This window comes from Chiloscyllium punctatum, chromosome 27 (assembly GCF_047496795.1).
Source record: "Chiloscyllium punctatum isolate Juve2018m chromosome 27, sChiPun1.3, whole genome shotgun sequence".
NCBI classification, from domain to species: Eukaryota; Metazoa; Chordata; class Chondrichthyes; order Orectolobiformes; family Hemiscylliidae; genus Chiloscyllium; species Chiloscyllium punctatum.
The window spans coordinates 20338951-20360967 of record NC_092765.1 but is presented as its reverse complement, the minus strand read 5'-3'; the positions used below and the strand labels follow the sequence as shown (position 1 = coordinate 20360967).

Sequence of the window (22017 nt, the reverse complement as noted above, 5' to 3'; positions counted from 1 at the left end):
TTTGGAGGTACTAGCTTTCAGAGTGCTGCTCCTTCATCGGGTAACTAGTGGGGCAGGATCATAAAATACAGAATTTATAGCAGAAGATCACAGCTTTAATTGCATGGCACTGTGATGTTTTGCTATAAATTCTGTGTCTGATGACCCTGTCCCACTAGTTACCTGATGAAGGAGCAGTGCTCCAAAAGCTAGTACCTCCAAATAAACTTGTTGGATTATAACCTGGTGTTGTGTGATTTTTAACTTTGTCCACCCCAGTCCAACGCCAGCTCCTCCACATCAGTGTTAATCATGCCAGGGAAACTTCAGCTTGCCATTTGCTCTGTAATAACCATCATGGCACATTTATTACAGGTGTTTTTGCGCTTCATTCTGTACTGGCAAAAATCATGTCATGCTGCAACTAGGGCATTGTGTGCTCAGGAATAGGACCCAGTCCATTGAGTCGACCAGGCTGCATCTCTGAGCTCTTTGCTTACTGTCGTATTGTTCCCTCACTGTGAGCCTACTTGGGAGCTCACAGCATCGTTGCCTCGCCTTGTCGTGCTGATATGTGTTTTACCCCTTCAACCAGAGACATCATGGTTAATATTACTGATGTCTTACAGTGCTGTCTAGCACAGACACAAAACCAGGAAGCTTGTCACATTGTCAGCAAAATAGACTTCGCTCAGGAGTCCCAGCTCAGCAGGTCATGGGCAGTCTCCCATACCCGTCACAGTCAGGCAGCTACTTGGGGTGGTCAGAGTCAGGATCATCTCAGAATGATTCAGCAGCTGAATGTTGGGAAGCCCATTGCTCTGCCCTGCGGAGGGCTGTTTTTCTTCTGGAATGAGAGAGAGGCAGGATTTACGGACAATGGAAGTGGGTTGCCCAGTGTTACTGTTGGCACAATGGGGAGGTGCCCCGGGTGAGTGAATGGGCAGCGCAGAGGGCCGGCAGGGTTCATGGTGTTGGGGATTGGGTGAGTGAGGACAGGTGGGAAAAATGCTATAGACGTTAGAGAGAAAGTTCGAGAATAGCAGGTGGGTGTGGTAGCAGAGACAGAGTGAGTGAGGTATTGGAAACAAAATGGTGGCACTCGCTCTGGTGAAGGGGAGAAGGGCACTGACATTGTTTCCTTCACTGGTGCGTATTTTTCCAGGTGGCTGAGACCCTACTATCCCAGATTGAAGCCTTGGATCAATTTGGCATGACCTGGTATCAATGACCACTGTGCTGGTCCTGTGGGAAGATGAAGTCCCTCCAGGTGACAACTTCCCCCTGTCTGCTGTGTCTGTGGCAGCTTGGGACTGACATCACATGTCCAAGTGCACAGCGGGCTTTTGAAGATGGCGTGAGTGCAAAGCATGCTGGTCAATTCCAGCCTAACCCGACAATGGGGAGTGATTCCAGGAACAGTGGATGATAAGGTGAGTGTGAGAAACTCTATAGGAAGACAGCAGATAATTAGTGAGGCAAATTTGGTACAACCTAGGGAGAGAACGCAACAGGCCTTCAGGTGACAATGCTTCCAAAAATGTGATGTAATGACAAAAAAAAGTAAGGTTGAGTTTTGGATGTTTGACAAAACTCTGACAAATCAAAGTGAGTGAAAATGGAATATTGAAGCTATTAACAGGGCAGGAGGCTTCCAACCTATTTTAAAAATATCACAAAACCCATTAACAGCAGGAGACAGGAATTTAAATTCCATGTGCCTTTATTTGGCCCATTAATGCAGCCTTCGCTGATACTGGAACACATAGCACAGGAGCAAAGATTTTATCCATATCATGTGTCCAATTATAGATTCATTTGAGGAAATAGGTGACAGGTGAAATTTTAAATCCACAACTGGAGCTGTTGGAGAGCAAGAACCTGCAGTGTTGGCTTGAAGCCAGACAACCAGGAATCTGTGGCTGCAGGCCCGGGAAGGGAGAGTGGGGGTGGGGGTGGGCGGGGGATGAGGGAGGTCAGTGTGGTGCACGGGCACTTTAAGAGCACACACTCTGTGGCGTGGATTTGCTATGGCATTCCAACATGTTGTCACCATGTCAACTGTTTCTCACCATTTGTTTCTCAGACTCACAGCTATTTCTAACAGTCCATGCCAGGACTTAGTAACTATTCCTGCAGCAAATTAATCTGCCGGGTAAGTTACAACAAAAAACATGTCTTAATGGACAGACCTAAGGGCATCATAGTATAGTACTGCATGGGAGGAGGCCACCTGGCCCATTGAATCTGTACTGGCTTGTGTAGAGAGCAATCCATCTTCCCTCCCTACAAACATTTCTTTTTAAGGCATTTCCAATTTCCCTTTTAAAAACTTGTTTCCACTGCAGCCCCCCGCGCACCTCCCCCCAACCCTGCTTTATATTCCAAATCATACTTTCAATTGTAAATGCAGGAAGAGGTAGATGTATCACAGCCTGTGAAATCTCCACCAGTTTGATTGAATCCTCTGATGTATACAGGGAAGATAGCAGCAGGTTACTGTGTGCCATGACAGCCCAACAGAATCCTGTTGTGCTAAAATCGTCAACTGCTACATTGAACATCCCAGTGAATACGTGCAACAGGCAATGTGCAAGGCTACAGAAAAGATGAACCAAGGAATTTTATAGCACAAGAGGAGACCTTCAGCCCACCATGCCTGACCTGATTCTTGGAAAAGTGCTTTCCAATTTAACCCAAATCATAAAGGCCTGAAACAAAAACAGTAATTGCTGAAAAAGCTCAGCTGTTCTGGCAGCATCTTTGGAAAGAAATCAGAGATAACATTTCGGGTTGACTCCAATCCTGGTTTTCATAGAATCCCTTCAGTGTGGAAACAGGCCCTTTGGCCCAAAAAGTCCACACCGACCCTTCAAAGAGTAACCCACCCAGACCCATTCCCCTACCCTACATTTATCCCTGACTAGCACACCTAACCTACACATCCCTGAACACTCTGGGCAACTTAGCATGGCCGGTTCACCTGACCTGCACATCTTCGGATTGTGAGAGAAAGCCACAGCGAACCCACACAGACACGGAGAGAATGTTCAAACTCCACACAGACAGTCACCCGAGGCTGGAATCAATCCCGGGTCCTTGGTGCTGTGAGGCAGCAGTGCTAACCACTGAGCCTCCGTGTCACCCCCAGTTTTCATCTCCCCTACCAGTTTTGCCCATGCCTTTGGCTGCCTTAGGCATTAGCACTAGAATTTATTCACCAAAACTCTCCTCCTTTTTTAAGATACTCTCTGATCAAGATTTTCCTTCTCTCCTAATATCTCCTTTCGTGGTTCAGTTCAAATCTTACTGGATTATACTCTTGGGCTACTTTAATTTACGCAACTGAAAGAAAAGGTTCATGACAAAAAAAAATACTTTTTATCAAGTATCCAGTCCTCTGCATGTGAGAAACCTGATTTGAAATGTCTTTTAAGAAACAATATGATCCTTTTAATCACTTCATTAGTGTACACTAGTCAGTTTCTTAGTGAATTATCTACGTAACAAATTGTGAAACGTGCCAACAAGTAACTATGTTTCGTGGAAAAGTAAATGCAATTTGAAGGGACTTCTTGAATCAAGACAGTTGACAGAATTGTGGGCGGCACGGTGGCACAGTGGTTAGCACTGCTGCCTCACAGCGCCTGAGACCCGGGTTCAATTCCCGCCTCAGGCGACTGACTGTGTGGAGTTTGCACGTTCTCCCCGTGTCTGCGTGGGTTTCCTCCGGGTGCTCTGGTTTCCTCCCACAGTCCAAAGATGTGCAGGCCAGGTGAATTGGCCATGCTAAATTGCCCATAGTGTTAGGTAAGGGGTAAATGTAGATGTAGGGGTATGGGTGGGTTACGCTTCGGCGGGGCGGTGTGGACTTGTTGGGCCGAAGGGCCTGTTTCCACACTGTAAGTAATCTAATCTAATTGCAACCTGATGCACAGTCGTTTTTGTGGGACTGACCGGGCCATTGAGTCATAGGGTTATATATAATTACAGTGCTCAAGGAGGATGCCTGACCTGTTGTGTTTACACTCGAGACTGTGGTGCTGGAAGAGCACAGCAGGTCAGGCAGCATCGAGGAGCAGGAGAATCAACATTTCGGGCATAGGCCTTTCATCAGGAATTCTCGATGAAGGGCTTATGCCCGAAATGTTGATTCTTCTGCTCCTCAGATGCTGCCTGACCTGCTGTGCTCTTCCAGCACCACAGTCTTGACTCTGATCTCCAGCATCTGCAGTCCTCACTTTCTCCTGTTGTGTTTACTCTGGCATTCTGCAAAAGGAATCACCTTTCCCTGCCTTTTCCCCATAGCCCTGAATCATTGTTTTCACTTTTATTAATTATCTAATTGCCTTCTGAAAGCCACAATTGTATTTGCCTTCACCACATGCTTAGGCTGTGCACTCTGCATCCTGACTACTCACTGAATAAAAATATTTCTCATCTTACCTTTGTTTCTTTTGCTATTTATCATAAATTGGTGTCATCTGGGGCTTGACTCTTCCACATCAAAAACAATTTCTTCTATCTGTCTACTCTGTCCAGGCTCCATATGTGTTTGAACAATTCTTGTCAAATTTTCCTTTCAACCTTCTCTTGGAAGAACAGTAGTTGAACAGATTTTAAACTGGTCCATAAGATAACTGCAAACACCGAAGTAAGTATGTTCAGATGCCAACCTTTTGCATTTAAAACTCCTTTCATCGATACCACAGACTTCAGGGGATTTGTGCTGGAATGTGAATGCAGAACCCATAGAAACTTTCCTCAAATGATAATAACAAGTCAAGCAACATCAGATGTGATAATGTTTTGGGCTGATGATACAGCTGACAAATATTGAGTGGTTGTTGTATAAAGCATTGGTTCTGAAAGAGTTAATGTTGACGTCACATTAGGTCCTCCCAATCTGATGATGTCTTTTGGGTGGAAAAACAGGCAGTCTTGTGTGAGATCTCAATGGAGACAAACATGGCATGCTTGGCTTCTGTTAACTGTAAATGTAATTTAATGGTACTGATTGCTATCTCGCAACAAACGGTACCTCTTTATGTAAGAGGGATGCCTCTTCTTGATAAGACTATGGAGTGGCCTGTCTTCTACCACTGTTATAGACCCCAGACCCCAATCACAAGCAAGAGTTGATTCATTACCAGAAAATATGACATACTGGTAAAACAATATCAATGATCAAAACAGTGGTAACCATTTACAGAGGCCAGGGAAGAGCAGGGGGGAGAAAATAATAGATAAGATTGGTCCGTGAAAGACCAGGAAGTCAAAATAATTAACTATCTTTTAAAGCTGTACCTTCACCTGCCTTGCGACTGAGTTCAGGAAGTCTCTCCACAAATCTTTCGACTACAGTTCTCCCCTTAAAAAGGTTCCTTAGCACCTACACCTTTAACTAGGTCTTGTCTGATAGTTGTTTCTGTAAAGCACCCTGGGCAATATATATCCCTCACCAACATCATCAAGAACCATTCGTTAATCATTAGGTACAGTTAGTAAGTTTGCAGATGACACCAAAATTGGAGATGTAGTGGACAGCGAAGAGGGTTACCTCAGATTACAACAAGATCTTAACCAGGGGTGCCAATGGGCCGAGAAGTGGCAGATGGAGTTTAATTCAGATAAATGTGAGGTGCTGCATTTTGAGAAAGCAAATCTTAGCAGGACTTATACACTTAATGGTAAGGTCCTAGGGAGTGTTGCTGAACAAAGAGACCTTGGAGTGCAAGTTCATAGCTCCTTGAAAGTGGAGTCGCAGCTAGATAGGATAGTGAAGAAGGCGTTTGGTATGCTTTCCTTAATTGGTCAGAGTATTGAGTACAGGAGTTGGGAGGTCATGTTGCAGCTGTACAGGACATTGGTTAGGCCACTGTTCGAATATCGCGTGCAATTCTGGTCTCCTTCCTATCGGAAAGATATTGTGAAATTTGAAAGGGTTCAGAAAAGATTTACAAGGATGTTGCCAGGGTTGGAGGATTTGAGCTATAGTGAGAGGCTGAACAGGCTGGGGCTGTTTTCCCTGGAGCGTCGGAGACTGAGGGGTGACCTTATAGAGGTTTACAAAATTATGAGGGGCATGGATAGGGTAAATAGGCAAAGTCTTTTCCCTGGGGTCGGGGAGTCCAGAACTAGAGGGCATAGGTTTAGGGTGAGAGGGGAAAGATATAAAAGAGACCTATGGGGCAACTTTTTCACACAGTTGTACGTGTATGGAATGAGCTGTCAGAGGATGTGGTGGAGACTGGTACAATTGCAACATTTAAGAGGCATTTAGATGGGTATATGAATAGGAAGGGCTTGGAGGGATATGGGCCGGGTGCTGGCAGGTGGGACTAGATTGGGTTGGGATATCTGGTTGGCACGGATGGGTTGGACCGAAGGGTCTGTTTCCATGCTGCACATTTCTATGACTCTATACTATTATTTGTGGGATCTTGCTGTGTGCAATTTGGCTGTCATATTTGTTACATTGCCACTGTGGCTACATCTCAAAAAGTGCTGTGTTGTCTGTAAAAGAATTTTGGGATGTCCTTATATCATGAAAGGCTCTGCATAAATCCAAACATTATTTAGTTTCTCCCGATCAGTTTCAATCACAGTGGTGTACTCATCAAAATTACGTGACAGAATGCCCCACTGTTGAACAATTATGAAGTGCCCAACTACACATTCTTGGGATGTAAAAGATAATCTATTTTACTCATTACATTTAGATTTGCTGTAGTGGGTGTACATTATTTAATCATAGTTCACTGTTAGTCTGAATCTCAGGTAAGTTCTCCCAAAACAACTGAAAGATTGGAACGTCTGGTCTTGTGAAAGTCAGTGACATGGTATCTGTCTCCGTCTGCAAAGGCCAGAGACACTTTGACTCTTTCAATGTGAAACAAAGGATGAACAACCACAAGATTTAAGTCGTAAACATAAAGGTCTCAGAAGAAAAAAGATGAAAGCAGTGGAGTCATAGAGTGCTTGAATTATATCTGCAGAGAGATCCCAAGTGTGCCTCCTTGGACGAATGATGTGGATGTTCAAAGGAGCACCTTCTTAAAGACATTGTGTATTTACTATGGAGACTAACTACTGCTTTTGTAGCAGAAGGAATTTCTGGAATGCTGACTCCTATTCTACAGGAAATATTCCCACCATTTAGCTACTTTGTAAACTGTGATCTCTTATTCAGTTTGAAGGAAGAATTGGTTTGAAACCTGGAGTGGAAAAACAACAGCATACATTTACGTAGCACCTTCAGGGCAGTCAAGCCTCCCAAAACATTTAGCAGGAGTAACAACAAACAACATTTGACACTGAGCTATGTAAGGAAATACTAGAATAGTTCAGTGTCCTCACACCACCCCCAGTACACCCATCAAAATCACCTCCTCTTACTAACGTGTTTTGACCTGAATTACAACACGTGTTTGATAAACAATAAATAAGACTTCACAAGGTGTCTTAGGAGATTAAAAGGAACATTTAGAAAGCTGGCAATTCAAAATAAGGATGGGTAAGGCTGGAAGTGAGGGAAATTCATCTTAATGAAGAAAGATAAGTGGTTAGAATTTGGAATGCCTTACCCAACGAGATGGTAGATACAGATTCAGGGGTAGCCTTCAAAAGAAACTTGGATAATTAACTTCAGGGAAAAAGTGAGAATGGGGCTACCTTAATTGTTCTTCAAAAACACCCATGTCAACTCAATGGGCTGAGTGTCCTTCTTCTCTGTCATGTTGTTTCTATGAACATTCTGCAGGCCAATCAGCCACTGACAGAAGAAAGCTAAAGGGTTATGCATTAGCAATACTTCTTTCTGACTCTTCATTTAAAATTTAAAAACTTCCCTACTGCATCGGGCAGCACAGTGGCTCAGTGGTTAGCACTGCTGCCTCACAGGGCCAGGGACCTGAGTTTGATTCCAGCCTTGGGTGACTGTGTGCGATTTGTCCATTCTCCTTGTGTCTGCATGGGTTTCCTCCAGTGGTCCTGGGTTTCCTCCCACTGTACAAAGATGTGCAAGTTGGGTGGATTAGTTGTACTAAAACGTCCATAGTGTATAGGCTAGGAAGGTTAGGCATAGGAAATGTGGGGTTACAGGGATAGGGTGGGAGGACTGGGTCTGGCTGGGATGCTCTATGGAGGGTTGATGCAGAATTGATGGGCTGAATAGCCTGTTTCTGCACTGTAGGGAGACTGTTTATCTCAAAAGGAAGCAGAATTACTGTTCATTAAAGTGTTTATAGATTGAACGGAGTAAATAGGAACATACCAACAGGAGTATCGTATTCAAACCCAGATGTCCGCTCAAATACATCATGGCTGATCTGTTTCTTAACTCCTTCTTTGTACCTTTACTCTATATCCCTTAAAATGCTGATCCAACTAAATCGATCAATCTCAGTCTTGAAAATGTCAATTGTTTCCCCAGCTGTTGGGGTGATGAGAATTGCAGATGGAAAGATAGTTTTCAGTGATTGAGGATTGATGGGTGAGGGGTATAAAGTTGAAACCATCAGCTTTCAGACAGCATGTAGGGGAAACAGAGGGTTGTACGCCTGCAGAATGTGCAACTGAAACTAATGATGGGAACAGAGACTCATGTCAACATTTAATAATAAAATGGGTTGGAGGTAGGAAGACATAAGCAACATCAGATTAGAACCACTTCTCATTTGTTCACACTAAGTAGTTGTTTGATGGAGCAGTATAGAGGGGATTTTACTTTATATTTAACCAATGCTGACCTGACCTGGCAAGTGTCTGACAGGGACAGTGCAGATAGAGTTAGTGACAATGTCGAGCAGTGGTTTTCAACTGATGTGAACGATCCAAGTGTTGCCATGAAGTTGTGTACAAAGGTAATGAAATTCAAAGCTAACATTGTTTCATCTTAAACAAATATTCTGTCACACAAAAATTATAACTTGCAGAAGTCATGAAAATTCTTTAAATTGCAAGCACGGTATTGGTCATTTGATTCTAAAACATGAACATTGTAATCACGTGTGGCCAAAGGTCAAAATTGAAATGACGCGAGAAAGGTAAGTGGTTCTTGGAATTGTTTCTCTCGCTGAAGTGTGCCAACATTTCTGAAAGAGTTCGGAAACACTGATGTAGAAAGCGAGAGAGAGAGAGAGAGAGAGTTGCTGTGTATCTAATCTGTGCTATACCTGACTTTGGTGTGCTTGATGATAATTGGTGGGTACCTGAAATGGAGCAAGTGGTCTCACTAACAGGATTTTCTCATTTAAAAGTGTCTGATGATTTCATCTTTAAAGCACTTTTAGCCACTAAATCAGTGATGGATGGATATAGATTGCACCTATTGTTCCTCTAAGCTGTAGTTTCTCATAGTAACATTTCAGGAACCAACTTTCCTGCCAGTGAGTGTCCCATTAACTCTACACATTCTTTGACATTACTCTGAAATACCACAGGCTACCACCTGTTCCTGTTTTAATAACATTGGGGTTATTCTCCAGGGTTTGATAATTAACAAACCAATTCATCTTTATTTTCATTCCAGACCTTTGAAATGTGATGACTTTTCTTCCAGCTTTAACCAATAGGTAACAGCAAAGATTAATCTTCCACTTTGTAAGCAGCAACTCTGCCAAGACATATCTCAAGCTTCAAACCCAACATCTCTTTCTGAAATAAGCCTGGGAGCTCAGTAGATTAAATCTCTCCTTGTCTTATCAGAAATCACAAAGTCCTTGATATCACCCACTTTTGCTTGGTACATTTCCTGCTTCAGAGATGGATGTTTTCAATAATAAAATTGAGCTTAACTAAGTCACTGTTGACTGCATTTGAACTCACAGTAAATGCTGTTTATTCATTATCTCTGTACTCATGGAAATATTCTAGGTCTCGCTCCACCAATCCCTGAGCTTAGAAATTCTCATCCTTGTGTTCAACTCACTCCAAGGTCACATTTGGAATACTGTGCTCAGTTTTGGGTCCTATATCCCAGGAAGGATGTACTGGCCCTGGAGCGGTTCAGAGAAGGTTTACGAGAATGTTCCCAGGAATGAAAAGCTTAACATATAAGGAACGTTTGAGGAATCTGGGTCTATATTTGATGGAGTTTGGAAGATAAGGGGGGATCTAATTGAAACTTACAGACTACTGAATGGCCTGGACAGAGTGGATGTTAGGAAGATGTTTCCATTGGTAGGAGAGACTAGGACCCTAGGTCACAACCTTACAGTAAAGGAAAGATCTTTTAGATAAGGAGAAACTTCTTCAACGAGTGGTGAGTCTATGGAGTTCACTGCCACAGAAAGCTGTGGAGGCCAGGTCATTGAGTATATTTATGGCTGAGATAGATAGGTTCTTGATTGTAAAGGGGATCAAGGGTTATGGGGAGAAAGCGGGAGAGTGGGGTTGAGAAACTTATCAGCCATGATTGAATGGCAGAACAGACTTGATGTCTGCTCCTATGTCTTATGGTCTTAAGGTCTTTTCCTAGCTTAATAATCCTCCAGTCTGAAAAATCCTCTGTGAAACACTTGCATCCTCGAGTAGGCCTTTTGTGTACCTCTAGCCCTCTGTAAACAGCCATAGTGGCTTTAAATTAACAAACTGTAGTTAATTCTCATTGTTAATGAGACAAATTTAACCCCAGACTTATCAGTTAAATGCAGTATAAAGTCCCTCAGCTGTACGGGTGGGATTTGAACTCCCATCACTCGGAATTTGCCCAGGCCTCTGAACTACTAGCCTAGTAACATTACTACTGGGCTGCCATCTCCCTTATAGTTAAAATTCAAACCAGCTGTGCTCTTCAGTACCATGACACATGTGGATGGAATTATTTCTGCTATCCATGGTGCATCATTTTACTCTGTACTGTGTTTTGTCAGCCGCCATGACAAGTAATGGAAGTTTTGAGTGTGACTTTCGAAAGAGACATTGAGCCAAGAACCCATTTGTCCTCTCAGGGCGATCGTGTGGCACTGTTTCACAGCGGGGGAGTTCTCCTTTAGTTTCCTGAATCGATACTTAACCCCCAGCCCAGCATCACTAAAAACAAATTATCTGGTCATTATCACATTACGAGATTTTGCTTTGTGCATTTTAGCTGTTGTTCTTCCTAAATCACACCTGTCACTAATCTTCCAAAATACTAATTAAGTAAAAAGAGCTTTGGAATGTCATGAAATTGTAAAAGGTGCTATTTAAATGCAAGTCTTTATTTATCCACAGAATGTTCCAGCTGTTCAGAGAATGTAGTGTGTGTGAGGAGGAATGCGAAGTGTATGATATTTGGATGACATATCTCTGCCATCCCGAAATGGCAACATTTCAACTTAATCACTTGTAAAAATGTGCAAAACCTACACCCTGAATCCCATGAACATACTTTTGTTAGAAAAAGGCAAAACACATTTTATTTGACGATAAAATATTTTGCCTTCAATGGTGCTGTCTCTCTTTGACCTACTTAACTAGACCATAAGACATAGTAATAGAAACTAGGCCATTCAGCCCATCGAGCCTGCTCCACCATTCATTCAGGCCTGAACTGTTTCTCAACCCCATTCTCCCATTTTCTCCAGTAACCCTTGATTCTCTTGATACTCAAGAACCTATCTTTGGTTTCCAGTTCCTCTGCTCTTATCGCTGCTCAAGAATCAGGTAAAAGGTGCCGCTAAGGAAGGTGAGGAAAACCTAACTTTATTTTAAATTCAATCTTGTCTCCCCCCCCTTTACTCTGAAAGTGCTGACTCATGGGTACATTAGTGAATACTGTCCTTAGCCTGGGAAAGTATCAAGAAAACTGCTAGCACCTCACCCTCACCACTATCTGAATAGAAATTCTTTAAGTGTGAATCAAAACAGATAGTTGTCAGTGCTTAGCTCTCCTATTCTCTGATTGGAGCAGGTTGATTCCCTGTACCTTGCATCATCTAGAGAGGAATTTCCCAAGATATCTTACTCCAAATTGGCTTGGCTCTTTTCTCACCCCTCCCAGGGTTTCAATGGTATTTCCCTATATTACAGCAGGGACTAAAGTTGTAAAGAATTTCAATGCCTGTAAACAACTTTGGGATGTTCTGAGCTCTTGAAGGGTACTACATGAATGCAAGTTCTTTTGTTTGTTTCTTTGCCGTAACAAGCAAACTGCAGTGGAACACTTGAAGCTGGCAAAAGGACCATAAGAAAGGAATACAAGCCTTGCATTTACATTGCAGTTTTCACAGCCTCTGGAGATCCTAAAACCTTCTACAGCCAATGAAGCAGTCTTCAAAGCACAGTCACTGTTGTAATGTGGGAAGCACAGTCACCCTTATGTGCACAGCAAGCTCCCACTAATAACAATGAGATGATGAAGGCTAAATGTAGGAGAATCCAAAACTAGGGGTCATAGGTTTAAGGTGAGAGGGGAAAGGGACCGAAGGGGCAACTTTTTCATGCACAGGATGCTGCATGCATGGAATGAGCTGCCAGAGGAAGTGGTGGAAACTGGTACAATTACAATATTTAAAAGGCACCTGGATGGGTACATCAATAGGAAGGGTTTAGAAGGATATAAGCCAAATATTCTCAAATGGGACTTGATTAATTTAGGATATCTGGTCGGCACAGACGAGTTGGACCGAAGGGTCTGTTTCCGTGCTCTACATCTTTCTGACTGTGTTTCTAAATATTGTCTCCATGAATCCTCAGTTGGGGTATGGAACGTTGTTTGCTCTCCACAGTAGCGCCATAGAATTTTTTGAAGTCCACCTGAATGGAGCCTGGGACAAGGCTACAGTGTGGTGCCACTGTGGGAAGACTAAAGCACAGCTCTCCCTCAGTACAGCTCACGAAATTTCAGACTGAACTTTGAGCGCATTTCTCCGGAGTGGGACTTGAACTCAAAACAATGGGCCAGTGCTTTGATTTTTTTACAGCCAGTGATTTCTTCAGGGTCTTCCACCTTTGTTGTAAATAAGGTTTCTTGCCAATGTGACGATAATAGAAAAGGAAATGCCCAAGGAAATTTCCAGTGCATGATCACCAGGCAGACTTACTCATCAGTGATACAACAATGAGACTTCCCCAAAAAAATCATCAGGGCCCATAAACAGGACAAAGCAGCCAATATAAAAGAAAGAGGCAAAATTGGACTGAACTCCTTGGCCTTTCATGTTCTGGGTTACTGGGGGTTACAGGTCATCGTTGGAGACTCCTGTTCTAAAGGGACAGAGAGAGCTCTCTGTTCCTTCACCCTGAGGCAACTCAGTGAAATTCAAGGATTATCATTCTGACATTTGCAATCTAACATTAATCAGCCCTGACAGATAGTATTCCAACAGTGGTAGGCCCATGGTCTCAAGAACTACTTCAGTCCCTGGAGTGTCTGATTAATTCTATTCCTTTCTGGCCAGCAACCTACATCCAATTCTTTTGTTTGAAAGGTTTAATTGATCTGAGGATAACTGATGTGACAGGCTTGTCTGTCTCCATAATTCCCCGGGGAAAGTTCATTCTAAGAGAACATTTCATGGAGGTGAAGGAACAGAGTCTTTCATTTAGCCCGCTCCACCAAGCATTATTTGCCTCCTCCTCATCTTGTTGGCAATGGTAACGCTCAAACTTTGTATTGCCAATTTATTACCACTTCTTCCTATCCCCTGCAACCCTCACTCACTGAGTAATTAATTATCTACCATTTTAAACATTCCAACTGATTCTGTATTGACACCTTTCTAGGCCTGTGATAATCTCATAGCTGGATGAATGGTTGCCTCCTGGACCAGTTTCCAATGCCGGCTACATTGCAGTTGGTAGCTTTTTTGCCTGCACATCTGGCCACTCGACAGACTTAAGTGCATGGGCTAGCAGTGCAGTGCTGAGGGGTCATGCATTAATCAGAGCTTCTCTCAGCTCTTTCCAATAGATGTAGCACTATTTGGGAGAAGAGAACAGGGGAATTTTATCCAACCATCATTCTATAATGGATATATCAAAACAGATAATCTGTTTGTTATCACATTGTTGCTTGTGGGACCTTGTCCTGTCTTAATGGAACTTAAACTTGTGTTCTCTGTTTCTCTGAGTGCATCAATATATCCACTCCATTACTGTGCTTCATTTTCAGTTGTGTTGGCTTCACAAACTAATATCCAGATTCCACCATTATTTTTATGAGTAACCGTAGCATGAGACGCTGAGATGATAATTCTAGTAATTAAAATTTTTAGATGGAAATAATCCAGAGATGGGTCCTGAAGATTTCCAACAGTGAACCTATGACTGTTTCTTTGTTCCATTTTAAATATCAAACCCATGGTAGTCAGAGGTACAATGGCAAAGCTGTAAATAAGTTTAATAATAATATTATTATTAATAATAAACTGTACGCCTGTGGTTTTCAACTGGTGTGGTGTGAAAACTGTCCAACTGTGCCATGAAATAAATATACAAAGGTAATGAAAATCAAGGAAAAACAACTATAGTTTCATCTTATACAGTGTTTTATCCAACCAAAATTACAACTCAAAACTCGTGAAGATTCCATCATCACATTCAAAGTGAGGTATCGGTCTTTCAATTCAAAAATGTGAATACTCTAAACACACACGGCCAGAAGACAAAATTGAGATGATGTGAAAGAAGTGGGTAAAAACTGAAAGAACAATGGATGCTGTAAATCAGAAACAAAACCAGACATTGCTGGAAAAGCCCAGCAGGTCTGGCAGCATCCGAGGAGCAGGAGAGTTGACATTTTGAGCATGAGCTCATTATTAGGCTTGAAACGTTGACTGTCCTGCTCCTTGGATGCTGCCTGACCTGCTGTGCTTTTCCAGCACCGCACTCTTCGACTCTGTTCTCCAGCACCTGCGGTCCTCACTGTCTCCTCATGGTATGGCAGTATCTGAGATGTTAGTGTTGTCAGTTTTTCCCCAAAGCTGCAGCTTTGATACTTCTCCATTTTGAGGCACCCTCAGATGCTTGCACCTGCCTCAGTAGTGTCCACCTATGCAGGCCCCAAATCATTTAGGTCCTCCTACTGGTCCTCCCATTAATTCCATTGGGCTTCCATAGGCTGACCCTGCGAAGGTCAAGACTAAAATCTAATCACTACTACATGGAATCTGACATGTGATCAAAGCTTAAGCTGGGTTTGCGACCAATTGGGAAAAATTAGCACAAAAATAGGGATTGAAAAATTTAACATGGTCAGTCATAAGTCCAATAGTGAATTCAGGAGAATCCTCACATACAGCAGTGGGAGCATGGAACTCACCATTACCGTGGTTACGGGAAATGCAATTAAGACAGACACACAGAGCAGGATCGAATTCAATGATGTGTCAATAGTCAGATGAAGCAGGGTAGGAATGAGGCTGGTGAAATGTGGAACACAAATATCTACCCAAACCTCACCAGTGTGTAAAATGCTGTGAGTTTCTATGTTGACAATTCCATGGAATGTAATATGTAATGGAATTGATCTTCCTTATCTAAACTGACCATGTGATTCTAATCTTGTAAGTTCAAAAAGTGTGAGAAGTATGAAGTGAGTTCAGTTATAGAAACAGGTTAATGTAAATTGAGTACTTACATCACTAAGAACAGGAGCCATTCTCAGTGCATATCCTCAAACTGTGGAGGGAATGAAAACATATAGCAACCAGGTCAATCTGAGAGGGGTGGGATAATATTGTGGTGTGGGGGAGGGGGGGGGGGGGGGCGTGGGGAGATGGTAAAAGTTCACATGGCCATTCATAGCAAAGTATCTCTTGCCTCTGAGCTCCTATTAACTCGGGGCAACTCTTTGCAACTAAAGACTGCAACTAATCAGTGTTAACAGGACAACGATAATTATGTTGGATGATGCCCTCAGGGTGAAAGGACAAAGGTGAACCTGGAAAAATCAGCAGGCCAGGATTTATGGATAGGGTTTCTTTCAGACAGTGGGCATTTTCAAGCTGGTTCCTGTTACAGGGTTATAAATCTGGCTCCATGAAGGATTTCATTTCAGTTCTCCAGGGGACTCTTATTCAGTGGCACAGTCATCTTGGCTGCGATTGGAACCAGTCATTTAACCCCAGGACATGCTCGTAATTGAGAAGAGTCTGAAGTGGAGACAAGACTGCTGTATCGATGGTTGCATTTGTCCATTAATGTGCCCCCTACACCCCATTGCATTGAATTGCCTTCACTGATTTAGGATAGATTTCAACTCTATGACTTCAAGCTAAATTACAACAAACTTTTCCAATACCCTCAACTAATTAATAAAGGCAGGACAACTGATTGAGGTACAAACAGAAGAAAGAAAAGACTTACATTTCTCAGGCGCCTTTCATGAGGACACCCCTGCGGATATCACAGATAATGAAGTACAGAACTAGCTTAGCCCTTGTTGTACCAGGTACACATCACTCTGCATTTCCCAGTTAGCCATGTACCTGTGGTCTCTGAGTCAGTGTTTCAACACTGCAAACAAAAGTTAACTTCCTCAGACACAATATTTAAATACCCTGGCTGTTAGTTCAAGTCCCACAACAGAGGCTTGAGAACAAAAGGTTGACGTGCAGTGCAGTAGGGAGCGATCACCCCTCTGCCAGGGGTGCCATCTTTTGAATATCATATAGGCCTGTCAGATGATGTAAAGATCCAATGGCACTTTATGAAGGAGGAACAGGACAGTAATCTCTGGGTCCTGTGTTCAATTATTTATGACACACCATTAGCATCAATAAAGGAGATGCTACCTCACTGCTGTTAGTGGGAGCTTACTGCGCACTCATTGACTGCTGTATTTCTTATAGTGACTGATCTTCAAAAGTCCCTGCCTGTAAAGTGTTTTGCAACAAGCTGAAGTCATGAAAGGTTTACTTTCTTTTTATTTTTTGCCACTTTACGTGCAGCATGTTTTGTTCCTTTGTATAACTCCTGCAATAAAACATGCACAAAGTCAAACTGTCAACACCTGTAGGTTGTTCCCACAGGGCCTGGCAGTAATGTCTGAGAGGAAATGAGATCACCGTCATTACAAAGAGCAGTGCTGGGGCAGTGTTACTGGGCCAGGTGCTGAGTGCATTCCTGCAGTGCTGTGAAGGGCCAGGCCAGCTCAGATGTTCTTCCCACTTAATTAATGGGAGAGGTCAATCAAACCAGCACCTCATTTGAAGTGGGTTTGACTGAAGTGCAAGGCAGATCTCAAGCTTGTCAAACATACATTATTAAACTGAGTTTCGGTCCAGCAAGGACCCCGAATTGATAAATGGTCAGAGCCTAACCAACCTCAGCTGGGTTGGGAATGCCTGTACTGTGGATAGACTCAACCCCTTCAGGCTATGGAGGGTACAAAATTAGCCAGTTTTCCTGATGTTCATCAATAACTAGATAACCCTGCTTTACGGAGTGTCTGTTTTTCTCTCTATCAGGAGGGAGAGAGTGCACAAGGCATTCTGCTGTCATATGACTGTCGTGTTCCTTTGCAGCCTCGCACTATGAAAAATCACATTATGGGGAAAACCACAACAGAAAATCGCAATACCCTTTCAATAGAAAGTTTGTGTTATCCAGACAGTGTCCATAATCTGTCAATCGTGTTATAGCCAATTCGTGCTGACGAAATGCATGTTATACCAGAACGACCAGTACCTCTCTGATTATATCTTATTGTGGGTACCTGTGTGCGATGTTGAGAGGGTGTCTCTCTCTTTCCCAGATGTAAACCACTCACATATTTTCTAAGACTGTAGGTGAGTGTAATTGTTAGCGATTAACCCACCACCCCGACTGGTGAGAGAACTCACCTGATTACGTGCCAGTCAGCTCATTAAGAGTGGAAAGGGCAGCATCAATTTCCCGCATGATAAGCTTTGACACTGGTGACCAGGGTCATCTGAAGGCTGCCCATCTCTAGTTGACGTAATGAGCATGTGGGTTTGGGCACTCCAACATGGCAAGGCTCCATTTCTGTCAAGCAAGACCTGCCTTCCAGCTAGAAGATCTATTGAGCCAGCCTTGGGTGTTTTGTGAAGTGGAGGGAATGTCCTTGATGCAGTCAGTTCTGTCCCCTAGGTCCAAACACAGCCCAGAAACTCTATCAACAAAAGAGCTGAGAGCAGAAGTAAGCAATTCAGTCCCTTGAACCTGCTCTGTAATTTGATAAATCATGGCTGATCTCATCTTGGCCTCAACTCCACTTTCCTGCTCGCTCTCCATAACCTTTCAACCTTTATTAGTTAGTAATATCTCTCTCATCAGTCAAATAACCTTCCCCAGCCCCCACCAAGTCCAATAATTTCATACTGATGAAAAGTGTTCAAAGCTAATTAAAAATAAACCACAGCTTTTTAAAAAAATGTCACAATGATGTTTCTCTTGCAATAATATCCAGGAGAACAAATCCTCATTTCTGAAGTCTCTAGATGTGCTCACTGACCTACGTCTCCTGGGCTCGCAATACCTCGATTCTATGGTTTTCATTGTTATTTTTCAAATTGTTCAGTCTCTACAGCCATCTCTAATCTCATAACCCATTTGAAGTTTCTGCACTCCTCCACTGGCATTTTTACACATCTCTGATTGCCATCACTCTGCTGTTGCTAGACAGACTCGAGCTGGAGTCCTAAGCTTCCCATTCAAACATCTCTACTTCATTCCTTTTGTAAGATGCTCCTCCATCATCACCTACATCATCACTTGCTCTAATACTTCCTTTTGGGCTCGATGTTAAATTTTGTTTGCCAACTTGTGAAGCACTTTGTGACCATTTATCTAATCAAAGGTGCCACATAATTGCAATTGTTGCTGTTGGATGATCAGCAACCCTGTGCTCTTTGGTGTTCCTGTTCTTGGAAATATCACTGTTTTCTTGCAAAGAAGGGTTTTCTGCCCGATATGAATGAGTAATTGCTTTTCATCTGAACATTATATCTGTTTCCCTGTGTACATTTCCCATGGTCATTGCCTGCTCACCTCTATCAGGTAGAATTGCAAAAGGTTCCCACACTTAGTCCCAGCAACCTGATATCCCCCTCAATGATCTCTCCACTCAGCTATTCTTGTCTGTCAACAATGTAGATTAGACGTGACACATGTTCTCAACAAAAAAGAGCAGCTTTTTGCTGTTTGCATGATTGCAGACTGTTTTCATCTCATAGTTTACTGAGTGAAGGTGAATGGCACTATCAGCCGCTTAAAGGACTGCAAACCACCTGACAATATTAACATACTCTGCCATTCATTATTCTACCTGTCCTCAGATGCAGCCACACACTTGGAGTATCCCCAACAATTTTATATTTCTGTGTCAGACAGGAAAGACGAGAAGAAGTTGTTATTTTGCAGCAGATTGTTAATGGCTCTGAATGCACTTGCTGATAGGATAATAGATGCAGAGGCAGTGACAGGAAGCATGCGCTCCAGTGCTGTTCCTTGTCCAGTGTTCAGAGTCAGCCTCTGCTTACTTGGATGGTCTAGAACATAGCTTGAAATCAAACTTCTGATTTAGGCAGGAATACTAATCCTGAGTCAGTGATGATCTGATCACAGATATCACTGGAAGTCAACCATAACTAGGAGCCATCTCCAGTTTCACCTCACCATTAATATCTGATGTTGGGCTTAAAACTTTTACCTTCTGGTTCAATAATTTGCATTCATTTCGAGCATTTATGAACATCCTAATATCAAACTGCACAGGACCATTATCAGGCAACAGTTTGTACTGGGCTAACAAATATTAGGAATATGTTAAAGAAGGAGCAGTGGTATAGAGGAGAGAATTCCAGAGCTAGGGACTAAGTTGGCTAAAGTAATATTGAAGCAATGAAAATTGGAGGTGAGTAAGATGCCAGAATTGAAGGATCAAAGAGACCTGGTCGGGTTGTAAAGCTAGAGAAGATTATAAAGGTTATAAAAGGTGGGCAAGGCTATAGAAGGGTTTAAAAAAAAAGAATTAGAATTTGAAAAGTGAGTGAGTGACAGACCAAGGACCCCCATAATTCCAGTGAGTTCCTGTGATGTGTTGTGAATGAAGAAAAGAGTGGCAGAATTTTGGATGAACTATAAAAGCTGCAAGATAGGATTCTGACCAAGAGAGCTTTGCAATGGCCTGGTTTGGAAGAACAAAGGCATGAACAGGATTTGAACAGCATGTAATGACCCAAACGTGGATTAGCTTCAGGGGATGTCATTTGGGATGCTTCTGCAAAGTTACAGAAGCTACAAAAGGACTGTGATTTTGTGAGGAGAGCCGGATCTGTAGTGTTGTTGCATCAAGTTGTGTATCTTACAGGCAAGAGTTTTTAAAGTTTACATAATGTCTTATGAAAAAGTTATGAGTGAGATTTGTTCTATCCAAGACACATGACATTTTTGGTGGTTGGGTCACCTGTCAAACAAATCATATACACAGCAATTTCCTGTTTCTTCATTGCAAAGCTCTTGGCTATCACTCTCAAAAATCCACAAACACAATCAACAACAAAAAGACTTTACTTTTTTCAGTATATCATAGCCATTAATAAATCCATGAGGAATTCAGGAAAAATGTCTTTCCCAAAGAAAGTGGTATGAATGTGGAACTCATTACCACAGGGAGTGTTTGAGACAACACAGGTGCAGGGTTATATGGGGAGAGGCGGGAACAGGTTCATGCAACATTTAAAAAGCCAGTGTAGACCAGTTGGGCTCTTTTTGCGTTGTAATTTTCATGTATAATTCATATTAAAACTTCCAGTTTTATACATTGCAACCCCTCCTTGAAAAAAGCTATTGAAAGTTCTTAATCAGAAATCAATCCCTACGTAATCCAAAGGATTCCACTGTCACAAACAAGACCATTGTCAGAAAAAGTAGTGGAGAATGTTTTAAGACAGTAAATTCTGTTTTGGAATGCAACACCCGAAAGAATGAAGGGAAGGGATTTAATAATAACCTTCAAAAGTATTCAAGATGGAAGCAATTGCAGGGTGTTGGGGAAAGAGCAGAGAGTGTGGGTATAATTGGATAATCCTTTCAAAGAGTCAGTACAAGCATCATGGGCTGAATGGACTGCTTCTGTACAATTCTACAACATTAGTAAGATAAAAGTGAGAGGTGGAGATAAATCATGGCTCTGAATAATAATTGGCAAAATATTGAAAATTAGATTTCCAATGTACGATGGTAATACAGTTTAACCCTTAAAGCCATTGGCTGTTCCCCTGCACCCCCATCCTGGTTATCATCAACCTAAATGGCACCTGTCTCTGAGGCCAGCAGTTGGAAATGTCGAGTCTGGAGGTAGCATGATGTTGATCTGATTGAAATCTTTAGCATTATGGAATGGTTTGATAGGGCAGACATGGGGAAAATATCTTCCCTTATGGGTGGGTTCGAAACTGGTTTCCATAAATATAAGCTGGTCAAATTAAAAAATTCTACTGGAGAACTCAGCATAACCTACTGATTAGATTGTGAAATGCATTACTGTGAGGAATATTTGAGGTGAACAATATAGATTTTTACAAGGAAATTTAAAATGCAAATTAAGAAGGAATAAAAGGATATGCTGGTAGCGTGCATGATAAATAGGAGACAGTACATTTGGAGTATAAAATCTGGCAGGCCAGTGGATTGAATATTTTGTTCATGTGCTATACATGTCTATGGGAGAAAGTGAGGACTGCAGATGATGGAGATCAAAGTCAAAACGTGTGGTGCTGGAAAAGGACAGCCAGTTAGGCAGCATCTGAAGAGCAGGAGAGTCGGCATTTTGAGCATAAGCCCTTCATCAGGAATGCTTGTCCACCACCCACTCTACAGATTAACTGATGAAGACAATCAAAGCCAAGCAAAACCTTTTGAACACTATATAATCACAACTTACGCACGTTTGCCTTTATTTCAGTCAGCTTTTCGATGATGGCCAATGTTTTTATGGGCGGTATCTTATAGAGGTGCAAAGGACATGTGCTATTGTGACACATGTTGTGTGGCAGGGCCAGGTGAGAAGTCCAGCGAGACTCATTCCAACTCCTTCTTTTATGCTATTCACAAGTGACTTGGTGAGATTCTTGCTGGGCAGTGACA

The 22017-nt window shown here is 42.4% G+C and overlaps 1 protein-coding gene across 4 annotated transcripts in view; it reads right to left on the bottom strand.

The window, feature by feature from the left end:
• The window catches only part of LOC140453522 (protein FAM110C-like), a 163988-nt gene that overhangs the window by 84481 nt on the left and 57490 nt on the right, over positions 1–22017 (bottom strand). For 2 of the 4 annotated variants that reach the window (XR_011952414.1, XM_072548273.1), the window contains exon 1: positions 15545–15595. The exons of 1 other annotated variant lie outside the window; for it this stretch is intronic. The gene's annotated coding sequence lies outside the window, so the exon portion shown is untranslated. Of the gene's footprint in view, positions 1–15544; positions 15596–22017 lie in introns of those variants that run through there. One more of the 4 variants, XM_072548272.1, reaches the window with a different exon arrangement.